The following is a 21,823-nucleotide window of genomic DNA, read 5'->3' on the forward strand; positions in this document are numbered from 1 at the left end:
ACAAGCCGACAACACCTTATGAGTATTTGTTTTAATGAATGGATCTTTAAAATAAATACTAGACACTTAGACTTTAGAAATTGGTTTTCTAAAGATAATATGCTTGAAATAATTATTTGGATAATTATAAATGTAAGTTTTATAATTAAACTTATTTGTGTGTAATGATTTTATAAAGTGGTTATAAAATTAAATATGTATGTACTAGTAACATACATGTGTGTATATATATAATTATAAGTGGCTTATAATTTATATATATAAGTGCAAGTAATATATATATGTGCACTTACATATTATAAATGGTTATAAAATAATGTAATGTACATGTATATTTAAAAGAGTGCAAGTATTAGTTGAATAAACTAGCAACAAATTCAAAATGGGGTTTGAATTCAAATTATGGAAAAGAAAAACAAAAAAAAAAAAAAAAAAAAAAAAAAAAAGGGGACAAGGGTGAACGGTTTTGGCAAGCCCAAGACACTCCACCCCATGCTTGTTTTGCTTCCATAAGTTACTTGCTAGGTTCATTGCACTTGTACAACATACACACATAGTTTACTTACATTTTGAACAAAAAAAAACCCTCTCTTCCTACACTACTTGGGCAGCCACTTTTAGGGCAAGAAGAAGGGTTCATCAAGCTTGTTTTTCTTACAATCTTGTGTCTCAAATCCTAACCAAGAAGAAGGGTGTTGGTTGCTAAGGCTTGTGGGTATACAAGGCTTGAGGTTTCAAGTTAGAATCTTGCCATTTTCATCACCATCTTCATCTTTACATAACCTCCTAACTTGGAGTAGGTATATCTCCATGAACTAGCTCTTTTACTTTTGTAAGCATATATTCTTGACTTGATATATTTTGGGATTCAAGTTTAAATGGTTAAACTTTGTAAAGATTAATTTGTTAAAAATGCTTCCGCTTACTTGTTATAAAATCGATTTTGTCACACACACATATAAGGATATGGAAACTTGGTAATCTTTTGAATCCCAACAATGGTATCTAGAGCCAAAGTCATAGAAATATGCTTCTTGTATTTGGCTTGTAAACCCATTTTCTTTACAATCTAGTAACATGCATGAAACTAGAAAGTAAAAATTTTGGGTTTTTGGATGGGGGTTTATTTTGGCCGAATTTAAGGGGTTCCAAATGGGTTTTGGAGCTTCAAGTTTGGCCAAGATTTGTTGTTATTTTGGTTCACAATCATGCCTTGGCCTTGTGGTTGGATTTGTGTGTGATTTGGTTGTGTTTTGATGTTTGTAAATTCATTAATTTGGTTTGTAATAATCTTGTAATTTTTGGTGATGTAATTTATTTTATTTGGTATGTAAAATAGATTATGTTGTAATTTCCTTTTCTAGAAAAAATGTATTAGGTTATATATTTTGTAAAAAGAAAAGTGAAGATTCAAGAAGATTACAAGATGGAGCATAAGGATGCAAGAGTTAGTGGGAGATTTGTTAATCTCCTACTTTGTGATTTTAACCCTTTAGGTAACACTTGTTTTTGGCTAAACAAGTGTTTACCACTTTGGCATGATTGTGGACTCCTTTTGCATGCTTGTATGATTTTGTGTATGTGTTTGGTTGCTACAATATATCATGAAACAAACTTGCAAAAATTACATTATAATTGGTTATAATTAAAAACAACATAAGACACTAATAAATGGTTATTAGGAACTAGATAAAATGAGCATATAAAATGGTTTATATCAAGTAAAATTGGTTATTTTACTAATGACATGAAATGGGTTTTTCATAATGTACCATACATCAAATGCATGTTGGTGTATGAAAAAGGTTTTCTTAAAACTAGAATTTAGGAAGACTTAAAAAAATCCCTTAACTTATAAAACAAGGTAAACAAGTTAAACGCCATCCTATTGTGAAACACTTGAACATAGTAGTGAACTCATAATGGGATAAAGGTCACCTAACCGTTATGAGCAAACTAATATGGTTAAGGTAAGATTCACATGCTTGTGGGATAAAGGTCACCTAACCACTTGTATGTTAATTGTACATGTTTGCACAAGTAGGACAACTTGATTTGGGAATCATGAACTTAGGGTCACCGAAGCATGAGGAACAAATAGGCGTTGATGGGATTAATATGCCATGCAAAAGGATTGCATGATCCCATAACTTAGAAGTTGCAAAAGGATTGCAATTGTCATGAAAATGACTACCTAGCTAAATCAAATGATGGGATAAAGGTCACCTAACCAAAATTTGATTTACCGTTGGATTCTAAGATTTAATTAAACAATTAAAATTAAAAGGGTATTGTTTATTAATTTTAAAATCAATACTTAAAAGAACCTTGTTGAATTTTGTAGATGGCCGCCAACAACAACAACTTGCAAAACGTACCAATTAACATGAACAACCTATCGTTACGGTCTCTCCTCGAGAAAGACAAACTCAACCATACAAATTTTATGGATTGGTTCCGCAATCTTCGGATTGTCCTCAAACAAGAGGATAAAATGTATGTGCTTGAGGACCCCATTCCCGATCAACCGGATGAGAGTGATGTGGAGGCAATGGCCTCTTACGATAAGTATTGCCACGACTCCCTTCAAGTCTCATGCTTAATGCTTGGGACTATGATACCCGAACTCCAAAAGGATTTCGAGCATCATAGCGCATACGACATGATAACACAATTGAAGGAGATGTTTCTCCAACAAGCACGTGTTGAGCGTTTCGAAACGGTTCGGGCGCTTCATGCTTGTCGTATGGACGATACCCAATCGGTTTCATCTTATGTACTTAAGATGAAGAGCCTTATCGATCGTGCTAACCGTCTTAACCTTAACATATCTAATGAGTTAGCCACCGATCTTATCCTTAACTCCCTATCAAAGAGGTTTGATCAATTTGTAATTAATTACAACATGAATGGGATGGATAAGAGCATAGGTGAGCTTCACGGTATGCTTAGAACGGCGGAAACTAGCATGGGTAAAAGGGCTTTACCCATGTTAGCAATCGATCAAGGTGGGTCCAAAGGTAACACCTCTAAGCCAAAGGTGGCTAAGAGAAAAGGACCCGCCCATCAAGGCAAAGGGAAGGGGAAGATGGTTACCCCAACCATCAACAAGGCAAAGAAGCAAAAGGTAGCCGAGAAGGCAAACCCCAAGGAAGACCCATGTTTCGGTTGCGGTGAGATGGGTCATTGGAAACGAAACTGTCCGGTCTATCTTAAAGAGTTGAAGGACAAGAGGGATGCAGGGCAAACCTCAGGTAATATATACATGGTATATATAGAGCTTAGTATTACTTCTTCAAATACATGGGTATTAGACACGGGATGTGGAACTCATATTTGCAATACTTTGCAGGGGTTCAAAAGAAGTGATCATAAAGCGGGAACATCAAGTCTCTATATGGGCAATGGTGCAAAGGTGCATGTTAAAGCTCAAGGAGAATTTGTTTTGAAGCTTCCAAGTGGATTGAAGCTTATTTTAGAAAATGTTTTGTATGCACCGGATTTATGTCGAAACATTATTTCTATTTCTCGCTTAAGACAATGTGGTTTCAATGTTAATTTTATTGATGATGATATCCATTTTTCTAAAGATAATGTATTCTATTTCAAGGCTTCGCCTTCAAATGGAATTTATGAATTGGTTCATGATGACGCATCATCGAGCTCTATATACCATACTAGCACCAAGAAACTCAAAAGGGATTTGAGTGATTCCTATTTATGGCATTGTCGCCTTGGACATATAAACAAGAACCGAATGCATACACTTCAAAAGAATGGACTTTTGAAATCAAATGAAATGGATTCGTTTGATGTATGTGAATCTTGTTTACAAGGCAAGATGACTAAAGCACCTTTCAAAGGGACTTATGAAAGGGCTAAAGATTTATTGGGATTAATACATTCGGATGTATGTGGACCCTTTAAACCCATGACTAGGAATGGTGAAAGATACTTTGTTACTTTCATTGATGACTTTAGTCGTTTCGGATATGTCTACTTATTAAGACATAAGGATGAAACTTTTGAAGCATTCAAGGAATATCAAAACGAAGTACAAAATCAACTCAATAAAACAATAAAGGTCCTTCGCACCGATAGAGGAGGTGAATACTTAAGCGATGCCTTCCAAGATCATCTTAGGAGTTGTGGGATTATCTCACAACTTACTCCACCCGGAACACCCCAACTTAATGGAGTTTCCGAAAGGAGGAACCGAACCCTAATGGATATGGTTCGATCTATGATGGCAAGAAGCTCGTTGCCTCTATCATTTTGGGGTTATTGTCTAAGCTCCGCGGCTCGTATTTTAAATATGGCCCCAACCAAGAAAGTGGAACGAACTCCTCACGAGATGTGGTTTGGAAAACCTCCTTCTCTTTCATACTTGAAAGTATGGGGATGTGAAGCTTATCCTAAGCGTTATGTAGCAAATAAGCTACATGCTCGATCCACAAAGTGTATCTTCATAGGATATCCCAAAGATGACATGGGATATTACTTCTATGATCCATCCGAGCAAACGGTATTTGTTGCTCGGAAAGCGGAATTCCTTGAAACCAAGTTCCTTATGGAAGGTGATGGTGAAAGGAAAATAGATCTTGTAGAGGTACAAGATCAAGACGATGATACACAATTGGTTGACACTAGCACTCAACATGAGGATGTTAAAAATGATCAAGTAGATGATCAAGGTACACAAGACGTTCGAAGATCTAGTAGGATTAGTAATCCTCCTGAGAGATATGGTTTTCTCGTGGATGGTTGCTATACGGTTGATTTGGATGAACCGGTAAACTACAAAGATGCTTTATCAAGGATTGATAAAGATAAATGGCAGGAAGCCATGAACGCCGAGATGCAATCCATGTATGACAACCAAGTTTGGGAACTTGTTGAGCAACCTCCTAGCTCTAAGCTAGTTGATTGCAAGTGGATTTTCAAAATGAAAACCGACATACATGGAAACTTGGATACATACAAAGCTAGACTTGTAGCAAAGGGTTTAACTCAAACTCAAGGGGTTGACTATGATGAAACTTTCTCGCCTGTGGCAATGCTAAAGTCTATTAGGATATTATTTGCCATCGCTGCTCATTATGATTACGAAATTTGGCAAATGGATGTCAAAACTGCTTTCCTAAATGGATATCTTGAGGAAGATGTCTATATGGTACAGCCCGAAGGTTTTGTCGATCCGAAAAATCCTAAAAAGGTATGCAAGTTAAAGAAATCGATCTACGGATTGAAACAAGCATCTAGAATGTGGAATCATCGTTTTAATGAGGAGGCCAAGAAATTTGGCTTCATTAAAAATGGTGATGAAGCTTGTGTATACAAGAAGGCTAGTGGGAGCTCAGTCTTATTTCTTGTACTATATGTGGATGATATATTATTATTTGGGAATGATATTACCACAATGCAAGAAGTCAAGACATGGCTAAAGGGTTGCTTCTCCATTAAGGATCTTGGAGAAGCACAATACATTTTGGGGATTGGGATCTATAGGGATAGATCAAAGAAATTGATAGGTTTAAGTCAAAGTACATACATTGATAAAGTCTTGAAAAGGTTCAAGATGGAAAACTCTAAGAAAGGTTTGGTACCTATTCAAAGAGGAACCGTTCTCAGTTCATCTCAGTGTCCTACCACGAAAGATGAACAAGAGAGAATGAAAAATGTCCCATATGCGTCTGCTATTGGGTCAATCATGTATGCAATGATATGTACTAGACCGGATGTGTCATGCGCTCTAAGCTTGACTAGTAGATACCAGAATAACCCAGGAAATAGTCATTGGACTGCGGTTAAATGTATATTGAAATACCTTAGAAGGACTAAGGATATGTTTCTTATATATGGGTCTGGTGAGGAGGAACTCGCCGTAAAAGGTTACGTGGACGCGAGTTTCCAAACTGATCGAGATGACTCTCGATCACAATCCGGTTATGTCTTCATGTTAAATGGTGGTGCGGTCTCTTGGAAGAGTTCGAAACAGGAGGTTGTTGCGTTATCCACTACAGAGTCGGAGTACATTGCCGCCTCACTGGCAGCTCAGGAAGCTGCATGGATGAAGAAATTCATCGACGACTTAGGAGTGGTCCCTTCCATTCAGGACCCTCTTGAGATCTTTTGTGACAACGAGGGAGCAATTGCTCAAATTAAGGAACCTCGTGCTCATCAAAAGACTCGTCACATTGAGCGGAGATTCAACTACATTAGGGATGAGGTTGAAAAGGGAAAGATATGTATTCACAAAGTTCACACAGATCATAATATTGCGGATCCACTCACGAAGCTTTTAAATGGACCAAAACATGAGGGACATGCTTGTGCGTTAGGGCTTCGATATTCTAGTGATTGGAAATGATCTATTTTATGTATTGTAACGGAACGAATTAGTTCAAACTCATTAATATAATTATGGTATTAATTTAATTTTGAGTTATGTTCCTATTTTGCATATTTAATCCATGAATAAATATTTATTCTAAATCCCGTAGTTGATCATATTTGTGGGAACAAGTATGAGGTTTAGACTATTATGAACTCGGATTGGTATACATTCACAGGGTTGAATGTGGGGCTAGGTAGCTACCAAAGTTCATAGATATTTGTGGGAAACAAATATTGGGAGACCCGCTCTCAAGATTTACTGTATGGAGCCTTTGTGGTTGATCACATGTAATCTTGAGTAAAGGAGAATATCATTGTATCCTCTGACCTGAGTTACATATTGGGTTCAGATATTCACCGAATATCATGCCTTGATTCTTTTCTTTGCTATCCTGAGAAGGTGGCTCACAAGGGAGGCTTCAGGTATGGTACAAGGTGTAGTGTCTAGGACGTATGTAATCAAGATGGAATTTGTCCCTCTTATTCGTTGAGAGTCAGATGTCTAAGGCCTGATAAAGTTAAATCTATAAGAGAGTGATCACTCTATGTCTCTTGGATTTAACATGACATCTAGGACAAAAGGATGTAGTGAAAGATTCACCTAATCATATTCGAGATGGGAACTCGAAAGGGATGATGTTATTGAATGGCACTAAGTCATAACACGTTGGGGGTGATGGACGGTCGTTAGGTGGTATCCATCACTTGCATTAATTTCTTATGTTTCTCGTGCAAGTGGGAGATTGAAGGTATTTCATATGCCCGAGAGACATATTAAATTAATGTGGCCAACATGTTATGATCCAAGTCGGGTCATACCCAATAACAAGCCGACAACACCTTATGAGTATTTGTTTTAATGAATGGATCTTTAAAATAAATACTAGACACTTAGACTTTAGAAATTGGTTTTCTAAAGATAATATGCTTGAAATAATTATTTGGATAATTATAAATGTAAGTTTTATAATTAAACTTATTTGTGTGTAATGATTTTATAAAGTGGTTATAAAATTAAATATGTATGTACTAGTAACATACATGTGTGTATATATATAATTATAAGTGGCTTATAATTTATATATATAAGTGCAAGTAATATATATATGTGCACTTACATATTATAAATGGTTATAAAATAATGTAATGTACATGTATATTTAAAAGAGTGCAAGTATTAGTTGAATAAACTAGCAACAAATTCAAAATGGGGTTTGAATTCAAATTATGGAAAAGAAAAACAAAAAAAAAAAAAAAAAAAAAAAAAAAAGGGGACAAGGGTGAACGGTTTTGGCAAGCCCAAGACACTCCACCCCATGCTTGTTTTGCTTCCATAAGTTACTTGCTAGGTTCATTGCACTTGTACAACATACACACATAGTTTACTTACATTTTGAACAAAAAAAAACCCTCTCTTCCTACACTACTTGGGCAGCCACTTTTAGGGCAAGAAGAAGGGTTCATCAAGCTTGTTTTTCTTACAATCTTGTGTCTCAAATCCTAACCAAGAAGAAGGGTGTTGGTTGCTAAGGCTTGTGGGTATACAAGGCTTGAGGTTTCAAGTTAGAATCTTGCCATTTTCATCACCATCTTCATCTTTACATAACCTCCTAACTTGGAGTAGGTATATCTCCATGAACTAGCTCTTTTACTTTTGTAAGCATATATTCTTGACTTGATATATTTTGGGATTCAAGTTTAAATGGTTAAACTTTGTAAAGATTAATTTGTTAAAAATGCTTCCGCTTACTTGTTATAAAATCGATTTTGTCACACACACATATAAGGATATGGAAACTTGGTAATCTTTTGAATCCCAACAGGCTGTTTAAATAAAAAAGATTTTGTGTGGACGGCGGAAGCCAAAAATGCATTCCAAGAGGTCAAGCAGTTGCTAAAAACATTACCTACATTAACAGCACCAAAAGAGGGGGAAACCCTAATTTTATACTTAGCTGTCTCAAAGGAAGCAATAAGTTCTGTCCTAATCGCAGAACGGAACATCGTGCAAATGCCTATATATTTTGTTAGAAAAGTGTTGCAGCTTAGTGAAACAAATTATCCACCACTTCACCGCATGGTTTATGCCCTTGTGCATACTGCACGACGTTTACGAAGATATTTTCAAGGTCATCCCATTTTAGTGTTAACAGATCAACCATTGAAGCAAATACTCCGGCGTCCAGAATCATCTGGCCGTTTAGCAAAATGGGCCATCGAGTTGGGGGAGTATGAAATCAATTTTGCTCCCCGGAATGCAGTTAAAGGACAAATTTTGGCAGATTTCCTCTTGGAGACAAATGAAAAAGTAGAGTATGACAACAAAATGGCACCATCACAGCATGAGTGGGAGTTACACACTGATGGAGTATCCAGTGAAGAGGGAACAGGCGCAGGACTAGTTTTAACAAGTCCAGACGGTGAAGAGTATACTTATGCATCGAAATTTTGTTTTTATCCTTCAAACAATGAAGCAGAGTATAAGGCATTACTCTCCGGCCTCCACATAGCGGTAGAAATGGGCATAACAACTTTACGAGCATATGTTGATTCTCAAATTATCGCCCAGCAGGTTAATGGAACGTTCGATGCAAGGGATACATCCATGAGGCAATATGTAAAGTTGGTGGAGGGAATTTCAAAGAAATTTGATAACCTTGAAGTCGTGCAAATCCCTCGAAATAAGAACAAAAAAGCTGACGTCTTGAGCAAGTTAGCTACTTTAACCTTTGATCATGTGCACAAACGAGTGTTGGTTGAAGAGCTTAAGGAGAAATCAGTACATGGAAAACCAATTATTGCAATAGTTGAAGGAACTAAGGAAACTTGGATGACTCCATATTTGAGATATTTGCATGACGGATGGTTACCTGTTGATAAGGCGGAAGCAAGAAGAATAAAAGTGACCGCACCAATGTATGAAATTTTTAATGGTGTCCTTTATCGAAAATCATACAATGGTCCGTTGTTAAGGTGTTTAACCGATGATGAGGCATTAAAGGTGGTCAAAGAAATGCATGAAGGAGTTTGTTCTCAACACTTCGGTTTCCGTACTGTGGCATCACGGATCATGCGACAAGGGTATTTTTGGCCTTCCCTTTATCGAGATGTCGTAGAAATCATAAAAACATGTGAGAATTGTCAGAGGCATGGTACAATTCAGCGTCTTCCAAAGTATGACTTGATACCGGTGTCATCCGCTTGGCCGTTCTGCAAGTGGGCTATTGATATTGTGGGACCATTCAATAGAAGCACTGGTAATGCTAAGTTCTTGGTGGTAGCAATCGATTTTTTCACGAAATGGGTTGAAGCAAAGGCTTTAGCAAAAATCACAGGAGAAAATGTCAAGAAGTTTGTCTGGCATGATATTGTGTGCCGTTATGGGGTGCCAAATGAAATAGTCAGCGATAACAGCAAGCAATTTACAGAAAATCCATTTTAGAGTTGGTGTGAAGAACTGGACATAAAGCAAAACTTTACATCTGTTGCTCATCCTCAAGCGAACGGACAAGTGGAGGTTACCAACAAGGAAATTGTTGCTGGCATTAAGGCACAGTTGGGTCTGAGTCAAACTGGATGGGTGGATGAGCTGCGAAATGTGTTGTGGGCACACCGGACGACGCCAAAGCGGAGCACGGGGGAAACACCTTTCAGTCTAGTGTATGGAACAGAGGCAGTGATACCTGCTGAAATATGTGTGCCAACGCAACGAATTATTTTGATGTTGAGGCTAATTCTGAAGCATTAAGGGAGAATCTCAACTTGTTGGAGGAAAGAAGGTTGATGGCCGCCATCCGGCAAGCAGATCACAAGCATAAAATGGCAAAATATTACAACAAGAAAGTGCAGCATGTGCAGTTTGAAGTAGGTGATTTAGTACTACGTGATAATGAGGCAAGCAGGCAAATCAAATTTGAAAAGCTAGCCCCAAAATGGGAAGGACCTTATAAGGTCACAAAAGTAAATCAGAATAGATCATACATGCTTGTTGCGCCTTCCGGCGAGCAATATGAAAGAGCTTGGAATGCAATGAATTTAAAGAAATTTTATGCGTAGCACTATATGCATGGATAGCTTGATCAACTGTCAAATGCATGAGATATAGTCATAAATGTAAAAATTTCTTTAAGAATATGAATAATAGCAATTATTCTTATGGCAATATTTTTCATAAATTTTATCCGGCCAAGGATTTTTTAGCACAGGTGTCATATGGCTTTGTGTCATCCCTACCCGCAGAAAGAAAGAAAGCCTTTCGGTGGTAGAAGTACAATCATACTCAAAATGGTTGTATCGATAGTGAGACATGTAGAACTCACTAAAGCATCGAAGCGATGAAATGAATCTACAAAAAATGTTATGACACAACTTATATACACAAAATGCAGAGCAAAACGGAAAACGCACCATGGTGTCCAGCAAAATAGTTAAAGGAGAAAATAATTCATAACTTTTCCTCATGAGTTTCATGACGGAAAGCGTATAACGGAGAATATGATTTCAATATTTACAAGCATAATGATTGCAAAGTACAATCTCAATATCTTGTGCATTGTACACTGCAACAATCTTACTAAATTACAGCATATTTATAATATATACAACCAAGTACAATATTAAACGTTATGCAAAAGCAGATGTATAAAAACGTAGTATTTCATTCATCCTGCGGAGTATAATTCAATATATCGTCTATTGTTACATTCAGTCTTTTACAAAGATTTTCAAGATCAGCAAACTTCATATTTTCTATCAGTGCACCAGCTGCATCAGCTACTTTTTATGGCGTTTTAATTAATCTTTGATGTAATAACAACAGGCATTGGACTTGGCAATTCTGGCAGTTTTCTTTTCATAAAATTGAAAAAATTTAGTCGTTCAGCAGACTTCGCAAGACGGACAAATTCGTTTATCCTTTGAGACAGAGCTTGACAATTAAAGATACGCTCTACAAGGGTTGGAATCCCAGCTATCATACGTCTTTCATTCTCCTCTTTAACCTTAAGCTGTTCTTTCAAAGCGTTATTCTGCTCAAGTATTTTTTCATTCTCCTTTACTAGTTCATCAATTTTACTCAAGTGCCACTTTTCTCTGGAGGATAGTTCTTTGACTTGTTCTTTATACTCTGCCCTCTGATTGTTGCTGTTATCATAAAGCCTCTTCATCGTCTCATATTCCCTCTTTAAAGATGTAGCTATTTGTTCAGTCCTGGCTACTTTCTCCTTTTCAGCAGATAGCTCCTTATTCGTGGTGACTTCATTGTTTTGCAACTCAGATAGGCGTTGAAGGTCATTTAACCCAGAAGCAATGTTCAGAATGATACTTTATGCTTTAACCTTCTTGGCATCTGCATCAGATAGGCTGCTAAAAAATTGGGCTAGTGAAGGACACACCATGGCATTCAAAAAAGTCATGAAATCTTCGTAAGAGTGTGGTGGTCCTTTTAAAAGGGAGGAAAGCATATTTGTGTCAAGATTGGGAAGCGTAATTTGTTGTTGAGAAGAACTAGGGCCAGCTCCTTGTTAAGCGGATGACAGAGGAATTTGACCAGTTCTTCTCCTCTTGGCGGAAGGCGGAAGAGTCACTAATGTAGTGTCTTGGTGTGATGCACTAGCTGTTGGAGATAAAGGGAAATTGTTACTTATAAAAGTGTTTCAATATGCTTCACAACATTTCAAGGGTGGCATAAAATATAAGGAATGGTTTAGATTATAAAATCCACCAGTACTGGGCATACAAGAAAACAAGTACATGTTTTGGTATGGTATTTTCATAATTCAGTGTTATCATTTTCATTACCCGAGGCACGACATTCTCTAGAGGAAACTCGATTCATACCTATGTCTTCTTCTTCTTCTTCTTCATCTTCCTCCTCCCTCACTTCATCTGTTTTGGGGGTATCATCAATAATTTTCTGAGTAGTAAAGGTAAGCTGTGAATAAGACGATGACCGCATGGTGGTAAGCGGAGTAATTTCTACAAAAGTTTAAAAGTCACAGTGGTTAATTGGATAGATAAAGGAGAGCATCTTATTAAGCATATGTAGCAAAAATAAACACTTACTCTTCCTCTCTGCAAGAATACAAGCAAAACCTTGTGTGATATCCCAATCTTGGCTTACGGATGTCAGCGAAAGCTTGTGTTCCCCATATTTAATGTCATTGATTTGTTCAGCTTTAATTTTCTTAAACAAAATGTTTTCCTTGGTAACAAGTTTTGGAAAGGTAACTGATACGGTATGCAAGTATTTGCGCCACACTCGAGTAGCTGAGTATTGGTCATCAATTACATCTTCATTAATAAAGATAAATGAAGCATACCAGTTATCGCCGGGATGATCAAGTGCAGGTTTCAAAAATCCATGAACTTTATTGAATGTGAACCAACCTTTTTTATGGCGTGCTATACGTACCAAATGGCAAAATATCCGAATATATGGCTCTATATTTCTTGAGCGACAATACATTTCAAAAATCAGAATCTTTCGAATTGATGCTGGTTCGAATTGACCAATAGCAACACCGTAAAACTTGCAAACTTCTTAGAAGAATGGTGTAAATGGCAGTCGCAAGCAAAAATTGAAAATTGAATTGCCATAAATAGCAACCTTGCCAGGGGGCGGCGAGCAGGCTCTGGCATTAATTGCAGGAATCATTGGTTCAACACCAGCTAATCTAGGAAAATGTTGCAGTAGCTCGCCCAAATATTTCTCATTTACTCTGCTATGAATAGCTGAAACATCCTTTATAGCTGCTATTAATGTTCTAATGAAACAGGAAGTAAAGAAGGTATTCATGGAAGAAGATGAATACTGTAGAAGGAAGTTGTAAAAGTAAATGATCTGTTAGGGTTTATGGTGGTTAAAAAGCAAAAAGATATAACAGCTGTGATCAGGTGGTGAATTTGGGGGTTTTAATTTCAACCTCACATGTGTAAGGACATGATTAAAAAGCGAGTACATCGAAATGTCTTTTTACAGCTAGAGGCGTGATGGGTATTGTGGCCATGCAAAAAGCAATCATCACAATGTCAGTAAATTTCGCCTATCATTTAATGCCTATAGTGTTTTCCTCGATACAAGTGGGTAATGAACAGGCTAGTTTGGCGTGCGTTATTAAAAGTTTAATAACTTAATCATTTTTCAAAATGCTTAAGTCATTAAACTAGGGGGACTTAATGGTGTATCCTATCGTATACACGCATAAAAGGCGTAATGGTTGCATAAAAGTAGCATCAGGAAGGCTGGAAACAATAGTTTTGTAGAGTTATCCGTCCAGCGTTCTCCGTTGTACAGGCTGCTCCGTCATGCGTAAGCCCTGAAGGCCGCCTAGCGCGTAAGCCCTGGCCGGAGAACGCCACCTTCAGCGTAAATTTCGGATCACAAGTAACAGAATGTATCATCATCTGACACGTGTCCCCAAGCATTCTAGTGGATATGACACTATAAATAGACCCCTTTGGTCGTCATTTTACATAGTTCAGATATTCTGACAACTTTGAGAGCTGAGACTTCACTTCTCTCTCTCTCTCTACTTTCTGTTACTAGAAGTTATCCGACTAGCACTTTTACGCTCTACGGATAACAGATTGATTAAGCCACCCCACAAGTTTCTACACTTGTGAACCGGGTCTGCAGGGATTATTTCCCAAGGGTAAACATCAATCGACAACACTCCGCCCTCCTAAAGCCAGACTACTTCTAGTATTGAGTTGACACACTAAGCCTTACCTCATAAGGAAATATGTGTTAACAGGGGACAAACTTTTGCTTTTTGGTTAATGGTTGTCTAAAGTTGGTGCTTATGTTAGGATCTCATGCAACATTAAGGATAATGCTTAACAAAAATGCTAGTATGTTCCCTCTAATAAATAGGCATTTATCTTTCATTAATATGGGACACTAACTTATTTAAATTGGGCTAATTAAATAGTCCACTAGCTATTGTAGGGTGGGCTAAAGTCCAACAAGGTAGAAAGTCCAACAAGACTAACTAGTGTGCTCTAGTAAATTACTAAGCGTAATTTAGCATCCAAAAACTCAAGTAATTGTTATTATAAAATAACAATTAGTATTTCGTAGTCGTAATATTCTGGTTACGATAAAAGTTAAACGTGTACACAGTACGCAGTTCGTTCTAAACGTCAAGTGACACTAATGGTCATAAAGGCTTCGTGGTTCAAGTTAAGTAACCTACATACTTAAAGGAACATTTTAATATATAAACGAAAGTAATCCATATGTAGAAAGTTCCCAGAGTATAATATAGCTCAGTACGCACAAATACGCAGTTTCGCAGAAAGCACAAAGCACAAAAGCAAGTCAAAAAAGTCGGATCGCTACATTACCCACCTGTTAATGAAAATTTCGTCCCAAAATTTTAAGCTGAGGTAGACGGTTGAGTTGTGAAGAGGTGAGGATACTTCTATTTCATCTGATCCTCTCGCTCCCAAGTAAACTCAGGTCCTCGTTTTGCATTCTATCAGACTCGGACGATCAGAATCTTATTGCGTTTTAAGGTCTTGACCTCACGGTCCATAATTTCGACAGGTTCTTTCACGAAATGGAGTTTGTCGTCAATCTTAAGCTCCTCGAGAGGTATTAAAATGTCCCGTTCATATTGATTATAAATGTTCCATATTAATTGATTTTGTCGTGAGGTTTTGACCTCTATATGAGATGTTTTTCAAAGACTGCATTCATTTTTAAAACAACCATAACCTTTATTTTATTAATAAAGGTTTAAAAAGCATTACATAGATTATCAAATAATGATAACCTAAAATATACAGTTTACACACGACCATTACATAATGGTTTACAATAAGAATATATTACATCAAAAATAAGTTTCTTGAATGCAGTTTTTACACAATATCATACAAGCATGGACTCCAAATCTTGTCCTTATTTTAGTATGCAACAGCGGAAACTCTTAATATTCACCTGAGAATAAACATGCTTTAAACGTCAACAAAAATGTTGGTGAGTTATATGTTTAACCTATATATTATCAAATCATAATAATAGACCACAAGATTTCATATTTCAATACATCCCATACATAGAGATAAAAATCTTTCATACGGTGAACACCTTGTAACCGACATTAAAAAGATGCATATAAGAATATCCCCTATCATTCTGGGACATCCATCGAACATGATAAAACAACATCGAAGTACTAAAGCATCCGCTACAACAGATGGGGTTTGTTAGGCCCAATAGATCTATCTTTAGGATTCGCATCAATTAGTAGATTGGTTTACTAATTCTTAGGTTACCAAGTAAAAGGGGCATATTCGGCTTCGATCGTTCAACCATAGAAAGTAGTTTCAAGTACTTGTGTCTATTTTGTAAAACATTCATAAAGTTGCATGTATTCTCATCCCAAAAATATTAGATTTTAAAAGTGGGACTATAACTCACTTTCACAGATTTTTACTTCATCGGGAAGTAAGACTTGGCCACTGGTCGATTCACGAACCTATAACAAATATGTACATATATATCAAAGTATGTTCAAAATATATTTACAATATTTTTAATACGTTTTACTGTTTTAAGTTTATTAAGTCAGCTGTCCTCGTTAGTAACCAGCAACTAGTTGTCCATAGTTAGATGTATAGAAATAAATTGATATATATTATCTTGACCCAATCCACGACCCAGTGTATACACGTCTCAGGCTAGATCACAACTCAAAGTATATATACTTTTGGAATCAACCTCAACCCTGTATAGCTAACTCCAACATTACTGCATATAGAGTGTCTATGGTTGTTCCAAATAATATATTTAGATGGGTCGATATGATATGTCAAAACATTTGCATACGTGTCTATGGTATCCCAAGATTACATAATATATTAGAATATATGTATTATACCATATAAGTTAGCTAGGATATGATTAATATAGATTTGTTACCAATTTTCATGTAGCTACAACAAGTAAAAATATCCAATCTTGTTTTACCCATAACTTCTTCGTTTTAAATCCGTTTTGAGTGAATCAAATTGCTATGGTTTCATATTGAACTATATTTTATGAATATAAATAGAAAAAGTATAGGTTTATAGTCAGAAATACAGATTACAAGTCGTTTTTGTTAAGGTAGTCATTTCAGTCGAAAGAACGACGTCTAGATGACCATTTTGAAAAACATACCTCCACTTTGAGTTTAACCATGATTTTTGGATATAGTTTCGTGTTCATACGGAAAATCATTTTTCCAGAAGAACCACTTTTAAATCAAAGTTTATCATTGTTTTTAATTAACTAACCCAAAACAGCCCGCGGTGTTACTACAACGGCGTATGTCCGGTTTTACGGTGTTTTTTGTGTTTCCAAGTTTTAAATCATTAAGTTAGCATATCATATAGATATAGAACATGTGTTTAGTTGATTTTAAAAGTCAGGTTAGAAGGATTAACTTTTGTTTGTGAACAAGTTTAGAATTAACTAAACTATGTTCTAGTGATTACAAGTTTAAACCTTCGAATAAGGTAGCTTTATATATATGAATCGAATGATGTTATGAACATCATTACTACCTCAAGTTTTGTGGATAAACCTACTGGAAATGAAAAAAATAGATCTAGCTTCAAAGGATCCTTGGATGGCTTGAAAGTTCTTGAAGCAAATCATGACACGAAAACAAGTTCAAGTAAGATTTCCACTCGAAATAAGATTGTTATAGTTATAGAAATTGAATCAAAGTTTGAATATGAGTACTACCTTGTATTAGAAAGATATCTTACTATAAATAAGAAAGATTTCTTGAGGTTGGATGATCACTTTACAAGATTGGAAGTAAGCTAGCAAACTTGGAAGTATTCTTGATTTTATGAAACTAGAACTTATAGAATTTATGAAGAACACTTAGAACTTGAAGATAGAACTTGAGAGAGATCAATTAGATGAAGAAAATTGAAGAATGAAAGTGTTTGTAGGTGTTTATGGTCGTTGGTATATGGATTAGATATAAAGGATGTGTAATTTTGTTTACACATAAATAAGTCATGAATGACTACTAATATTTTTGTAATTTTATGAGATATTTCATGCTAGTTTCAAAATGATGGTTCTCACATGTTTTAGGTGACTCACATGGGCTGCTAAGAGCTGATCATTAGAGTGTATATACTAATAGTACATACATCTAAAAGCTGTGTATTGTACGAGTACGAATACGGGTGCATACGAGTAGAATTGTTGATGAAACTGAACGAGGATGTAATTGTAAGCATATTTGTTAAGTAGAAGTATTTTGATAAGTGTCTTGAAGTCTTTAAAAAGTGTATGAATACATATTAAAACACTACATGTATATACATTTTAACTGAGTCGTTAAATCATCGTTAGTCGTTACATGTAAATGTTATTTTGAAACCTTTGCGTTAACGATCTTCTTAAATGTTATTAACCAATTATTTATTATATCTAAAGAGATGTTAAATTATTACATTATCATGATATTATGATATATTAATATATCTTAGTATGATATATATACAGTTAAATGTTGTTACAACGATAATCGTTACATATATGCCTCGTTTCGAAATCATTAAGTTAGTAGTCTTGTTTTTACATATGTAGTTCATTGTTAATATACTTAATGATATGTTTACTTATCATAATATCATGTTAAATATGTATATATCCATATATATGACATCATATAATTTTTACAAGTTTTAACGTTCGTGAATCACCGGTCAACTTGGGTGGTCAATTGTCTATATGAAACTTATTTCAATTAATCAAGTCTTAACAAGTTTGATTGCTTAACATGTTGGAAACACTTAATCATGTAAATAAAAATTTCATTTAATATATATAAACATGGAAAAGTTCGGGTCACTACAGTACCTACCCGTTAAATAAATTTTGTCCCGAAATTTTAAGCAGTTGGAGGTGTTGACATATCTTCTGGAAATAAGTGTGGGTACTTCTTCTTCATCTGATCTTCTCATTCCCTGGTGAACTCGGGTCCTCTACGAGCATTCCATCGAACCTTAACAATTGGTATCTTGTTTTGCTTAAGTCATTTAACTTCACGATCCATTATTTCAACGGGTTCTTCGACGAATTGAAGCTTTTCGTTGATTTGGATTTCGTCTAATGGAATAGTGAGATCTTCTTTAGCAAAACATTTCTTCAAATTTGAGACGTGGAAAGTGTTATGTACAGCCGCGAGTTGTTGTGGTAATTCAAGTCGGTAAGCAACTGGTCCGACACGATCAATAATCTTGAATGGTCCAATATACCTTGGATTTAATTTCCCCCATTTACCAAATCGAACAATGCCTTTCTAAGGTGCAACTTTAAGCATGACCATCTCTCCAATTTCAAATTCTATATCTTTTCTTTTAATGTCGGCATAGCTCTTTTGTCGACTTTGGGCGGTTTTCAACCGTTGTTGAATTTAGATGATCTTCTCGATAGTTTCTTGTATTATCTCCGGACCCGTAATCTGTCTATCCCCCACTTCACTCCAACAAATCAGAGACCTGCAATTTATACCATAAAGTGCTTCAAACGGCGCCATCTCAATGCTTGAATGGTAGCTGTTGTTGTAGAAAAATTCTGCTAACGGAAGGTGTCGATCCCAACTATTTCCGAAATCAATAACACATGCTCGTAGCATGTCTTCAAGTGTTTGTATCGTCCTTTCGCTCTGCCCATCAGTTTGTGGATGATAGGCAGTACTCATGTCTAGACGAGTTCCTAATGCTTGCTGTAATGTCTGCCAAAATCTTGAAATAAATCTGCCATCCCTATCAGAGATAATAGAGATTGGTATTCCATGTCTGGAGACGACTTCCTTCAAATACAGTCGTGCTAACTTCTCCATCTTGTCATCTTCTCTTATTGGTAGGAAGTGTGCTGATTTGGTGCGACGATCAACTATTACCCAAATAGTATCAAAACCACTTGCAGTCCTTGGCAATTTAGTGATGAAATCTATGGTAATGTTTTCCCATTTCCATTCCGGGATTTCGGGTTGTTGAAGTAGACCTGATGGTTTCTGATGCTCAGCTTTGACCTTAGAACACATCAAACATTCTCCTACATATTTAACAACATCGGCTTTCATACCTGGCCACCAAAAATATTTCTTAAGATACTTGTACATCTTTCCCGTTCCAAGATGTATTGAGTATCTGGTTTTATGAGCTTCCCTAAGTACCATTACTCTCATATCTCCAAATTTTGGTACCCAGATTCTTTCAGCCCTATACCGGGTTCCGTCTTCTCGAAAATTAAGATGCTTCTCCAATCCTTTGGGTATTTCATCCCTTAAGTTTCCCACTTTTAAAACTCCTTGTTGCGCCTCCTTTATTTGAGTAGTAAGGTTAGTGTGAATCATTATATTCATAGCTTTTACTCGAATAGGTTCTCTGTCCTTTCTGCTCAAGGCGTCGGCTACCACATTTGCCTTCCCCGGGTGGTAACGAATCTCAAAGTTGTAATCGTTCAACAATTCAATCCATCTGCGCTGCCTCATGTTCAGTTGTTTCTGATTAAATATGTGTTGAAGACTGTGGTCGGTATATATAATACTTTTGACCCCATATAAGTAGTGCCTCCAAGTCTTTAATGCAAAAACAACCGCGCCTAATTCCAAATCATGCGTCGTATAATTCTGCTCGTGAATCTTCAATTGTCGAGACGCATAAGCAATTACTTTCGTTCGTTGCATTAATACACAACCGAGACCTTGCTTTGAGGCGTCACAATATATCACAAAATCATCATTCCCTTCAGGTAATGATAATATAGGTGCCGTAGTTAACTTTTTCTTCAACAATTGAAACGCTTTTTCTTGTTCATCCTTCCATTCAAATTTCCTCCCTTTATGCGTTAATGCAGTCAAGCATTTTGCTATTTTGGAAAAATCTTGGATGAATCTCCTGTAATAACCAGCTAGCCCTAAAAATTTGCGTATGTGTTTTGGAGTTTTCAGGGTTTCCCATTTTTCAACGGTTTCAATCTTTGCTGGATCCACTTGAATACCTTCTTTGTTCACTATATGACCGAGGAATTGAACTTCTTCCAACCAAAATGCACACTTTGAAAACTTAGCGTACAGTTTTTCTTTTCTTAACAACTCTAGCACTTTTCTCAAATGTTCTTCATGCTCTTGGTCATTCTTTGAGTAAATAAGTATGTCATCGATGAAAACAATGACAAACTTGTCAAGGTATGGTCCACACACTCGGTTCAGAGGTCCATGAACACAGCTGGTGCATTAGTCAACCCAAACGGCATAACCATAAACTCGTAATGACCGTAATGCGTCCTAAAAGCAGTCTTTGGAATATCATTCCCCTTCACCTTTATTTGATGATACCCATAACGTAAATCAATCTTCGAGTAAACTGACGAGCCTTGTAGTTGATCAAATAAGTCGTCGATTCTCGGTAGTGGGTAACGGTTCTTGATGGTAAATTTTTTCAACTCTCGGTAGTCGATACACAACCTAAATGTACCATCCTTCTTCTTGACAAACATAATAGGAGCTCCCCATGGTGATGTGCTTGGTCGAATAAAACCATGCTCTAAAAGTTCTTGTAATTGGCTCTGAAGTTCCTTCATTTCGCTAGGTGCGAGTCTGTATGGAGCACGAGCTATTGGTACAGCTCCCGGTACAAGGTCTATGTGAAATTCAACAGATCGATGTGGGGGTAATCCCGGTAATTCTTTCGGAAATACATCGGGAAATTCTTTTGCGACGGGAACATCATTGATGTTCTTTTTTTCGGAATTGACTTTATCGACATGTGCTAGCACAACATAGCAACCTTTTCTTATTAGTTTTTGTGCCTTCAGGTTACTAATAAGATTTAACTTCGCGTTGCTCTTTTCTCCGTACACCATTAAGGGTTTTCCTTTTTCTCGTATAATGCAAATTGCATTTTTATAACAAATGATCTCTGCTTTTACTTCTTTCAACCAGTCCATACCGATTATCACATCAAAACTCCCTAACTCTACTGGTATCAAGTCAATCTTAAATGTTTCGCTAACCAATTTAATTTCTCGATTTCGACATATATTATCTGCTGTAATTAATTTACCGTTTGCTAATTCGAGTAAAAAATTATTATCCAAGGGCGTCGGTGAACAACTTAGTTTAGCAAAAAAATATCTACTCATATAGCTTCTATCCGCACCCGAATCAAATAAAACATAAGCAGATTTATTGCCAATGAGAAACGTACCCGTAACAAGCTCTGGGTCTTCCTGCGCTTCTGCCGTATTAATATTGAAAACTCTTCCGCGGCCCTGCCCATTAGTATTCCCCTGATTCGGGCAATTTCTACTAAAGTGGCCCTGTTTTCCACATCCAAAACAAACTATGGCGGTATTATTTGTTCCGACATTATTTGTTCCTTTAGTTCTATTATGCATTGGTCC

The sequence above is a fragment of the Rutidosis leptorrhynchoides genome, chromosome 11 (assembly GCF_046630445.1).
Source record: "Rutidosis leptorrhynchoides isolate AG116_Rl617_1_P2 chromosome 11, CSIRO_AGI_Rlap_v1, whole genome shotgun sequence".
NCBI classification, from domain to species: domain Eukaryota; kingdom Viridiplantae; phylum Streptophyta; class Magnoliopsida; order Asterales; family Asteraceae; genus Rutidosis; species Rutidosis leptorrhynchoides.